Here is a 12,331-nt window from a genome sequence, read left to right as displayed (position 1 = left end):
GCTACTTATAAATTAGTGAATGACTTGGAAGAAAAATTGCTGAGATTATTGGGCTGATTTCTATGTGCCTCTTTCTTTCCTTGTTCATGGCCCCTCATGTCCTGGCCCATTTAGTATCCTTGAGTCCCTCTTCCCATTCCCAGCCCTATCAGAATGTTCTGCTCAGTTTTTCAGACTCTTAGCAGCTACTCTTCACTTGGGGGGGATTTTAGATTCTCCTCAGGTGCTACTTAAAAGACAGTAATTAACAGTCTCAAGGGGAAAAGTAACAGAATGTGGGACACTTGATGTCCTGTTCTTTCTAAGGTCTTAGCTCTAAGTCCTAGCTGTCTTAGTAAGTCTTTTATGCCTCTCAATAGATTTTTTTAATATAGCTTTTCTAGATGTCCCCTAAGGGAGCAATGGTCTACTATTGGGTAGTCTATTATAAATAGAAGCATATGCTTAATGTCTTATGATATATTTTAACCTTGAAATATTTTACCTGACAAGTCAAGCTCTTTAAAGATAATCTTTAGTTTATAGACACAAATGGCAGTGCAAACAGTATGAGATATAACTATCCTTACTATTAACTTATGACACCAATTAAGATACATTATAGAATCGCTAAATTATAAAAGAGAAACCTATTATAAGGACCGGTTACTATTATTATTACTGGTCAGTGCATATTTGAAAATTAAAAGCTCATGTAAACGTCTGCATCAACACAAAGGCTAATTGCTTATTCTGCAAGTTTATACATGCTCAAACTATAAAGTTTCTCCTTAGAAACTAATTGCAATAACTTCTATTCTGGTTTTCTTTTCTTCCTTTGGTTTTCAATCTAGGACATGAAATCCACTTCAAAGCTACTGAGTGAAAGCTGTAGCCCGTATTATAGAAGACAATAGCAGGATGTCATCGTTTCTTTTCCTCTGTTTAGCCAGTGTTTGTGTTCTGAACACAGACTTGCCATGGCGCTTCTAGAGTGGCTTGGAGATCACAGGTTTCCATGAAATGTGCACGAGCTCACAGGCCCACTGGTCACACAGCAGCCTTCAGCCGAGGGTTTTAACATTTCATCTACTTCTTGCTATTTTGTCAGGTCGCTGTTTCTATTTCACTTGCTTGTACTCACCAGCTTCCCTTAAGGTGTCTCAGCCCCAGAGTGCTGGCGAGGCCCACCCCTCTAGTCTGGTGGACTAGACGGAAGTTTTACATGCAAACAAGAGCAAAGCTGAACATGAAAGCCAAGCCATACTGGGAAGCTCACTAATACCGGGTTTGTTAAAACCATTTGTTCAAAGATGTTCGCATCTGTTGCTTGGCACTGATCCTTAAGCTCCAAGACCCCTACCTTCTTAACTAATTATCCTCATGTCAAGTAATCCGTTGGAGTTGATTGAGTATATACTCATAAAAGTCCCCAAACCCCCAAGCCCTCAAAACACAAGCAGAACACTGAGATGGAATTGAAGAACGTTTTCTCAATCCAACTATTAAAGAAAGGGCATAATGGAAAAACATAGCAGATATGGCTTGGTGAGAAAGCATTGCAACAGCCAGCCTGTTGTCCTCGACCCCCGCCCCTCGCCCAGCCCCCGCCATGATCACACTGCTCGTGCTACAGATGAAGACCATGTATAATTCCACAGCATGGAATAAATGAGCAAGGGGAATTGTAAACAGTCTGGCCAACCAGAAGCAATAAAGACACAATGCTACCAAGATATGCAGGCCCTGCTCCCCACTGCGCTGATATAATCCACACTTGGCAAGGATGAGTTCTCACTGCAGGGCTCTGCTGCCTAAATACGCAGGCTCCCCTGGAGAAAGGCAGTGGGAGAGGGGAGAGAAGGACAAAAAAAGAGAGGGAAACAATTGCTGTAGGGGAGACCCACGGTGAGAATTAAAATTGTAAGTATTCCCTTTGACCCAGAAATGCCAGTTTTGGGAATCTTCTTATGAAAGTAAAAACCAAAGTGTACAGGTAAATGTAGAATGTTTATTGTGGCATTATTTGTATTTCTAAGAAACCTGGAAGAAAACCTGAAATATCTATAAATACAGAAATAATGTGGAAAATTAAGAAACATCTTACAAAGGAATATAAGGTAACTACTAAAAATAATAAATTGAACAATTATAGGTATATATATATATATATATATATATATATATATATAATAAATCAAGCTAAACAAACCCACATCTGACCTATATGTTCATGTTAACCAATGTCACCCCAATAAATAAAAAATCCTATATAATAAAAGGCCAATATGCAAATCAATTGAATGATGGAACGACAGGTCACTATGACACACACTGACCACCAGGGGTCACATGCTCAATGCAGGAGCTGCCTCCTGATGGTCAGTGGCTCCCTCAGGGGAAGTGCCGCTCAACCAGAAGTCAGGCTCACAACTGGCAAGCACAGCAGTGGTGGTTGGACTCTTTCCCACCTCCACAGCAACACTAAGGAAGTCTGACTGATGGCCCCCACGGGGAGTGGGCTTAAGCCATCAGTCAGACATCCCCTGAGGGCTCCCAGACTGCAAGAGGGCGCAGGCCAGGCTGAGGGACCCCCTCACCCAAGTGCACAAATTTCATGCACCAGGCCTCTAGTAAACAAATAAAATAAAACAAATAATAGAGTAACTGGTATTTTATGACCCCCATCTACATATGAAATAAAGAATAACTACCTATTGCCCTAGCCCAGTGGTCGGCAAACTCATTAGTCAACGGAGCCAAATATCAACAGTACAACAATTGGAATTTCTTTTGAGAGCCAAATTTTTTAAACTTAAACTTCTTCTAATGCCACTTCTTCAAAATAGACTCTCCCAGGCCGTGGTATTTTGTGGAAAAGCCACATTCAAGGGTCCAAAGAGCCATATGTGGCTCACGAGCGCAGTTTGCCTACCACGGCCCCAGCCGGTTTTGCTCAGTGATAGAGCTCTGGCCTGCAGACTGAAGGGTCCCAGGTTCAATTCCCATCAAGGGCACATGCCCAGGTTGCGGGTTTGATCTCCAGTAGGGGGCATACAGGAGGCAGATGATCAATGGTTCTCAATATCATTGATGTTTCTATCTCTCTCTCCCTCTCCCTTCCTCTCTGAAATCAATAAAAATATATTTTTAAAAATACCTACATATGTTTGTTTCAACACAGAAAAGGAGTGAAGGAATTCACACTGAAATTTGATAGTGATCTTGTCAGGAAGATGGAAGGAACAGAAGGTGGAGATTAATAACGTTTTTCTTTAGACTTGCTACAATGAGTGTGTGTTATTTCCATAATTTAAAAATGTCATAAATTTAGCCGAAACTGGTTTGGCTCAGTAGACAGAGCATCAGCCTGCAGACTGAAAGGTCCTGGGTTCGATTCCAGTCAAGGGCATATACTTTGGTTGCAGGCACATCCCCGGTGGGGCGTGTGCAAGAGGCAGCTGATCAAAGTCTCTCTCTCATCGACGTTTCTAACTCTCTATCCCTCTCTCTTCCTCTCTGTAAAAAAGCAATATATATATATATTTTAATATATTTTATTGATTTTTTACAGAGAGGAGGAGAGAGGGATAGAGAGCTAGAAACGTTGATGAGAGAAAAACATTGACCAGCTGCCTCTTGCACACCCCCTATTGGGGATGCGCCCGCAACCAATGTACATGCCCTTGACCGGAATCGAACCTGGGACTTTTCAGTCCGCAGACCGACGCTCTACCACTGAGCCAAACCGGTTTCGGCAATAAAATATATTTTAAAAAATTAAAATGTCATAAATTTAAGATGTAAAAAGGATTTGAAACTTTAATAATTACAACTAACATTATAAGTAATGCCAGGCCCCAGAACTCAGTGGGTGCGCAGTTCTCTGGCATTTGTTTAAACTGATCCTGGTGGGTAAAGGTAAATAGCAACTTCTGCTCTGGAAGAGAGGGCCTACCTGGGGTCCCTCAACAGAAGCCAATGAAAGCACAGACTTGACAGCACCTCTGGAGAAGGCTGGTGGCTGTGAAATGAAAACCACACTTGCCTCTCCACAGCCTCAGCCACAGAGCTTCCCAAGGGGCCTCCTATGCCAGTGAGCAGCCAGCAGAGGCATGGATAAAACTAGAACAGGTTTTTGTCTGAGAAAACCCCATTACTCCAACTACTGACAGCCTTTGTTGGCTCCTGTTCCATGCTTCAGAGATAAGATGCACAAGGCTGGCCCAGCTTTTGCAGGAGTAAACATCAAACACTGAAGAAAAGATGCTGTTGTGTAGGTTTGACATGCTCTGTGTTAATATTTTGGTGGGAGATGCAAGGAGGGCCACTGGAAACTAGCTGTGGGCACTTCAGTTGTCCATGGATGGCATTTAGACCGTGGAGGTGTGACACTTGGCTCAGTATTTCAAATTTGTTTCATGCTAATAAAAGTTTCCAAATCTTCTGGAGGGCAAAAGATATTCAATAATAATAAAAATCATATGCATAAACTATCTGTCCAATTTTCCCAATACCATTTATTCAATAGACTATTCTTACCTCATTGTATGTTCTTGCCTCCTTTGTCAAATATTAATTGACCATAAGGGCATGGATTTATTTCTGGGCTCTACCTTCTGTTCCATTGATCTACATGGAACTATACATAAGAATAAACTCGCCAAAGCCGGTTTGGCTCAGTGGTAGAGCGTCAGTCTGCGGACTGAAAGGTCCCGGGTTTGATTCCGGTCAAGGGTATGTACCTTGGTTGCGGGCACATCCCTGGTAGGGGGTGTGCGAGAGGCAGCTGGTCGATGTTTCTCTCTCATCAACGTTTCTAGCTCTCTATCTCTCTCCCTTCCTCTCTGTAAAAAAATCAATAAAATATTTTTTTTAAGTAGGTTTTGATATCCTATGTAATAAAAGGCTAATATGTAAATCGACCAAACGGCGAAATGACTGGTGGCTATGACATGCACTGACCACCAAGGGGCAGACACTCAATGCAGGAGCTGCCCCCTGGTGGTCAGTGTACTCCCACAGGGAGCATCGCTCAGCCAGAAGCTGGGCTCGTGGCTGGTGAGCACAGTGGTGGTGGCGGGGAGTGGACATAAGCCATCAGTCAGACATTCCCCAAGGGTGCCCGACTGTGAGAGGGAGCAGGCCAGGCTGAGGCCCCCCACAAGTGCATGAATTTTGTGCACTAGGCCTCTAGTCTAAAAATAAAATGCAAAAACTAGCACTTTGTGAAGAATTTACATTTTTTATCGTTAATTTATCTTCCAATATATTTTTCTTCCTGTATAATCCTACTCTCCTTGACCCATTCCTCTTCTCTATCCCTAATTAACCTCTTTATTAGATGTTTTACTTAATGTTTTCTTGATTATCACAGAAACACTTGCTATAGCAATCATGGAAGATATAGATAAGTTTAATAAAGGAAAGTAGTGATTTGTAATCTAACCCCACTGCTAGTAATGTTTTAAAATAGCTTCTTCTTGTCTTTACATTTACCTTTTTTTTTTTTTTTTTTTCTTACTGATTTGAGAAAGAGAGAGAGATTGGTTGCCTCCCAGATGTACAGGGATCGAATCACAACCTGGGTATATGCCTTGACCAGGGAATCAAACCTGCAACATTTTGGTGTATGGGACAACACTCCAACCAACTAAGTTACCTGGCCAGGACATATACTGACCTTTTTAAGTAGGTCTGTATTTGTGTAGCTAGATGAATATCTCAGATATATACTTAATATTATAAATGAATATGAGAAAGTGTATGGAAGTGAACAGGGTTTGTACACCATCTTACTGCCATCATCTGTATGGCTCTAATGTGACTACGTGTTCTGGTGTGTCAGGCCTGTATTAGCATTCCTCAGACTGACAGTGACAGCAGCCTTTATGTCTCCACCCTTCTTTTCTCCTCCAGCTGCCTTGAAAGGCAGCGATATTTGCAGGTAAAGATTCCCGTGGGTAGTTATTTGATCTTCTTTCATCCAGTTTTTCACTTGCTGATAATTGGGTAACTAGGATCCCAGTAGGTCAAAACTCTATCCTTTGCTGTCTTATGCTGCTTCAACTTTACTTGATTTTCTGGATTTATACTTATAATATCCAAAAGCAGGCAGCCATCACCAGAACCATCGAAGTGTCCATTTGGAAAAGATGCTCAATTAATCATGCATTCTGTTCACCTGTTCAGAGGAAATATTACAGTCCCTGGGAGATTCCACTTCACACAGAAAACTAGGAATATCTTAATTAGAACCAAGAAGGACCATGGTGGCCTGGAGTCTTGTCAGACCGGCACTGTAGGCCTTCACCACACCTTCCTTCCAGACCACCCCTTCAGGCCCTGACTATTTCCCTAGTTCGGGCAATCACTTCCAGGTCTCCGCAGCTACCCTTAGAAAATCAGAATGGAGAGCTGCCAGGCTGACTTTCCATCCTAGACAGATGGCAATGGGAGGTCCTGTCCTTACAGCAAGAAATCCACTTCTTCCCATCAGAATTCCAGGGCTTTCTGGCTGATCTATACACATGCACAGCTCCTCACAGCAGCACTGAAGACTGACTTCCCAGAGCCATCGCTCCCACAATGATCTCTTCTGTATTGCAAACATCATGAAGTATAGAAGACTGACAGGCTTAACACCCCTCTCCACTGCCTCCCTGTTTTCATTAGGAGTTAAAAAGTAAACATCCTGGAGTGATGGGGGTGGGGGGGGGGAGGGCACTCTTGAATAGGAACCTACAGTCTGAAAAGAGAACATGTGGAAAGGTAGCTGGGGGGTCCTATCTATGTTATCAGTCTGCGGGCCTTAACCCTCTTTAACCAGTAGCTTAGTCAAAGAGGGTCTGAGTCCTACGGGGATAGTCTGCCAGCCTTAGCTCTTAGTCCTCTGTTTACCAACCCACATCTAAAGTCTACTGACCCAGTTTGGGTTCAGGTTTTAGAGAAGTATTTAGACTCTCCTAACTCCCTCCACCGAGGCAAAATGGCCATGACAGAGACTGGAGGGAGGATGGAGCATACTGCCTATGAATTCAGTGTGACTTGGAACATTCTGAGTGACATACATCGTTATGGGGGGCAAGAAGGTGGCTGGTAAGATCTGTTTCTGGCCAATTCCAGGAATACAATGAATGAGTCTGACCCCCCTCTTGATTACCTCCTTTAAAGTAGACTGTACAATGTTTCTAGACTACACTGGACACAGGAGAATATTCTGAAAGCGCCTTGGATATAAGCAGACTTCAAGGCCTTGCCTGAGCTGGCTGCAACTCCCAAGAATTGCTCAAAATCTGACCCAATTCTGGTCAAAAGTTACGTGATTCCCTACAACAAACAGACTAAAGTTCGTTCACACTGTAGTGTCCTTGACAAGCTGGCCTTTATCTCATATTGCAAACCTGTCCTCCCCTGGCCCTCCTCATCTCTTCACCTTATTCAGACCACACCAGCACTTTGACTATGACTCAAATACCTGCTCAAGGTATTCTGTCTTTCAATAAATGCCCTTCCACACTACTGCTGCCAAAGAGCCACACCTCCTTCAGAACTTGACTCAAAGGAACCTCTACCTTTGAGGAAAATAACAATTCCTCTTGAAATAGTTTGCTCTCTACCCCCCACCTAGAAACCCTGGCTAGCCTCCAATCCCTTCCCCATATTTTCATAGCAGGTGTGATCACTTGATCATAGCACTCAACATAGTGTCTTATATAGATGTTGTCTATATCAATGTAAAAAAAAAAACGGTGTTGCCGAAACCAGTTTGGCTCAGTGGTAGAGCGTCGGTCTGCGGACTGAAAGGTTCCAGGTTCGATTCCGGTCAAGGGCATGTACATTGGTTGCGGGTACATCCCCTGTAGAGGGTGTGCAAGAGGCAGCTGGTCGATGTTTCTCTCTCATTGACGTTTCTAGCTCTCTATCTCTCTCCCTTCCTCTCTGTGAAAAATCAATAAAATATTTTTTTAAAAAAAACAAAAAACGGTGTCTTTTACAAGACTGATTCCGTCATTCTTCTATTTGGGATTAATGCATCCCGCTTAATTAGTCTCTCCTCCCTCTAACAAGCTCTTCCCCATGGTCCCCTCTGGATTCATACCTTCAGGAACACAATATACTTGTAAACACCCCCCCCCCTTTTTTTTTCCCAATTCATTTCCAACAGCATATGCAGTCTTTCTCTTGATCCAGACACTATGAATGCACATTCTTCTGTGTGCTCACTATTCCCCATTCCTAGAAAGCAAGGTGCTCTGCAAGGTGGGGTTCTTAGGCCACATCATCTCCCTCTGTCTGGGTACCTCATCATTATGACAAGTATCTCAGAAAACACCTTGAGAAGTCTCGCTGGAAACCAGTGGCCCATGGAAACACATAAATATTTTATCAGTCTCTGAACAAGACTCTTACTCATAAATATTTAAACTCAATAGCATAATGCTCAGTAGCTGATAAGAGTCAACTTGTATAGGGGATGGGGGTGGGGGGGCGGGGAGAGCTGAAAAGAGGAGGGGAATACAGCAGCCACGGCAGCAGGCATTCTACAGTCTCTTTATGGATCTAAAAACACTGAAAGTGCACCCGAGGGCTCTCCAATTTGCAGGGACACTCGTTTTCTAGAGTGGGAGGCAGGTAGCACCACAGAGCTGTCTGGGAAAGGCACTCGCTGGGATTCAGGCAGGCGGCCACACCAGTCACAGCCCCATAACTTTGCTGTACTTCTCTCAGCATGGGGGCACATAGCAGCTTTTCAAATAAAGCACACAGGACTCAACATGAGGCAGATCCCGGAAGAATCCTCAGGGCAGCTTTATTTAAAATAGGCCCCAAATGGAAACAACACAAGTTTCCATCGATAAGGAAATGAATAAACACATGTGGATATTCATCTTGGAATGAAAAAAAAAAAAGAACTGATATACTAAAAAACAACAACTGAATATCACAGACATTATCTTGTGCAAAAAGAAGCCAGACATAAAAGTACGGACCATGTGTAAATTCATTTCTATGATGTTCAGGAATGTAAAACTAATCTACGATAACAGGAATCATAACAAAAGTTGCTTCTGGATGATGGGAGTGACTAGGAAGGGGCATGGGGAAATTTATGAGATTGAAATTTTTATTATCTTGTTTGGGATGTGAATTTGTCAAAACTAGCCCAGCTTCTAGCAAAGGATTCAGCTTAGAAGTGCTGTGAAGATAAAAGAGGCCACTGATCTCCAGGATCATCATTTACCTATAAAATATTGATTGACTTGAATTACCTAAAAGGACTTCTAGCATTTTGCTAAGAGTTCTGCAACCCTTATGGGAGTCATTGCCTTATTTGTGCCATTTATCTAATTAATTCAACAATTATTTATTAATTGCTTACAATATGCCAAACAGGAGCATAGCCATGAATACAACAAAATTTCTTGTCATTACAGAGCTTATATTCAAGTGGAGGATATATAGACAATTAAAAAACAACAACAACAACAACAACACACATATATACTATATAATGCCAAGTAATAAGTGCAATGAAGCAGGTCAGAGAACAGGGAGTGACAAAGGGCTGTTCTGGATCAGGTGATCGGAGAGGCCTGATCGAAGAGGTCATATTTGAGAAGAGACATGAATAAATTGAGGGAAAAAGCAAGTAACTAAGGGATCAGTGTTCAGGCAGAAAGGAGAGTAGGGAATGGAGAGCGATAGCATATGAGGTCAAAAAGGCCAGATCATATAGGGCTTTGATAAGCCCTGGACTTCATTCAAAGTGTGAAGCGAAGCTCCTGGGAAGTGTTAAGTAGGGGAGTGATACAATCCAACTGACGATTTAAGAATGAGAACAAGAAGGCAGTTAAGAGATTCCTCTAAGATTCGTAGGAAAGAGTCAGAAGAATAGGTCCCTATTCCCCCCTCACTGTCTTAGTATTCTTCACACGTTTATTCCTTAGCCATCTTTGGACACAAGCTCTATCAGGGCAGATCACGTATGTCTGGATTCCAAACTCTGATTTTAATTCACAAGGTCATTTCTTGAGAGAGTTCGTAGTTTATAAAAAGAGAAGTAGGTTACTTTCCTGAATGCCTACAATTTTTCATAATAAAATGTAGATGAAAAGAGGTAGGGCGACTAAATATGAATGCTGTGGTTCTCGACACCTTTGTGCAAAATAGAGGCTGGGATTTGTAACTAAAGGAAGGGCATTCCTTTCAGCTTTCATGTCCAACTTCTCTGCCCAAGACTGTCCACGTCCCGTGTCTCTGTGGCATGGCCCGAGCCTCAGTGATTCCTTCATCTTCCCCTTTGCCCCCAGTCACTTTTTGAAAACCTGGAAGGGAGTGGAATAAAATGGGAATGGGAGGGCACTTTCCAGAGAACTCCCCATCCTCCCTTCACCCCATCTGGAAATGCCCTTATGGTCAAACAACAGCAACAAAATCTTAAAACCCTCAGCAAGAAACAAACTGCTAAGCACCACCTATTGTCCTTCCCAGAGAATGTCTGTCCCTCTGTCATTATTCTCCCACTCTTCAGGGAGCTTTCTAGGCTGGAAGTCAGTGGTTCATCCCACTGCACCTCTGGGTCTCTCCTAGACCACAATTCTGCTCTCACAATTTCTCTATCCCCAAGCTACCGTAACTCCAGGCTCGACTCTAGACTTGACTGAGGAACAGAACAGAACAGGGGGGAAGCTAAAAGCTGGTGGTAGAAGAGAAGGGGGTAATACAGGCAGCACTTCAGAGACAGTGGTGGCCCTGAAGTGGAATAAGGCTGGCAAAATGGGGACCAGAGAGCCACTGCCACCCCCAAGAGATCCCTAACTCAAGCAAAACCTGCCAAGGCATTTTATTCTCCAGATGCAAACTGCCTCACACTTCATACAATCACTTCCACTGCCACTTAGCTGCACACACCGGCTGCTCCAGCGGCAGCAAAGGAAGAAGCTACTGTTTTGCAAGCCCGGCTCCTGCCCAGCCTCAGGGAAGCCTTCTGGGCTGCATTTCGCCAGTGGTTCAGAAAACTTCACTTTCCTCTGCAGGCCTTGCTGCCTAATACATCTGTCTCAACCATTCTTTCCATCTTTTAATCCTGAACATCTTTCCCTTTTATGGAGGGCTGCGATCATGTAGTGTTATCCTCCGTATCCTGGTTCAAAGGACTCCATCAGAAAAGGCGTTTCATTATAGGGTAGGGCATAATTTACCTATTATCCATGCGCACACTTAGCTACAAAACCAACAAAGGGAAGAGTAAGAGCATCATGCCATGACTTCACTCACCGCAGATTTCAATTCTGAAATGTGAACATCAGAACTCAGTACTACAGAGAAACCTCAAGGTCGTGTTCCTCGGGAGTGCATGCGTACCTAGGTATGCACCATTCCAACAGCGAGCTCTCACAGGTGGCCCCTAGCTGCTGAGAGAGCTAAGCTGGCAACTGGTGCAATAAGGATGCAGCAGCTCCCGGGCGATTCTCAGAACAACGCAGTCCCACAGGCCACTAAGCAATAAAACTTTCTGCAGTTAGGACTTCACAGCCCCGGAGGAGAGGGAGCCCCTCCTATCTGCCCCCTGCACCTTGGGGTTCACGCGCCCCTGCGAGGCAGACTGGGGACAAGTTCAAGGGCGCGCTGCTCACCTCGCCAGGTCCCCGGCCGCCGAGAAGCGTCAAACTCTCATTGCCCGGGTCGCTCATGGGCTCGTGGGGCTGGAAGGGACCGGCCAGGGCGTGGACAGGGCCAGGGGCGGGAGCCGTGCCCATCGCCGCGCCGGGCAGCAGGGTGTGGAGGCGGAGAGACCGCGGAGCGTGCGGGGCCCGCGGGGAAGCCCCTGGCCGGTCCCTAGCGGCCGCGCCTCCCGCCTCTTCCCTGGCTCCTCTCCGCTCGGAGCGTCCGGACCCGGCGCTCGGCCGGCGGGGAAGCTGGCACCACCTGCCCGGCTCCTGGGGACTGCGCGCCCCGGGCTCGCATCCAACCGCGCGCTCCGCCGCCAGCCGGGTCCCCGGGGGCAGCCCCGCCTCCGGGCGCCCCGCTCAGCCTAGCCCGGCCCGCGCCTCCCTCCCGGCGGCGGCGTCCCTTCCCGGGCCTCCCGCCAGCGGCTGCCTCTGGGGCTGGCCCTGCGGCCCCGGAGCCTCAGGTTCGGCTCCCCAACACCACAGGCCAGTAACAACACCAGGCCAGTAACAACACTGGAAGGATTCCATGCCAATACTCATTTTTTTTAATTTCAGGGTAACCAATGAGCGTTTTTATTTTTATACTGTTTGGGTTTTCCAAATTCTTTTTTCTTCTTTTCTTTTCTTTTTTTTACAGAGAGGAAGAAGAAGGATAGAGAGTTAAAAACATCGATGAG

At 44.8% G+C, this 12,331-nt stretch overlaps 1 protein-coding gene across 1 annotated transcript in view; it reads right to left on the bottom strand.

Annotated features, from left to right (window-relative positions):
• Positions 1-11,957, bottom strand: part of GPR156 (G protein-coupled receptor 156) — an 81,503-nt gene extending 69,546 nt beyond the window's left edge. The window contains exon 1 of the mRNA XM_036448300.2: positions 11,619-11,957. The gene's annotated coding sequence lies outside the window, so the exon portion shown is untranslated. The remainder of the gene's footprint in view (positions 1-11,618) is intronic.
• Positions 11,958-12,331: the final 374 nt, after the last annotated feature.

The sequence above is a fragment of the Pipistrellus kuhlii genome, unplaced genomic scaffold, assembly GCF_014108245.1.
Source record: "Pipistrellus kuhlii isolate mPipKuh1 unplaced genomic scaffold, mPipKuh1.p scaffold_m20_p_2, whole genome shotgun sequence".
Lineage (NCBI taxonomy): Eukaryota > Metazoa > Chordata > Mammalia > Chiroptera > Vespertilionidae > Pipistrellus > Pipistrellus kuhlii.
This window is presented reverse-complemented; position numbering and strand designations above follow the sequence as displayed.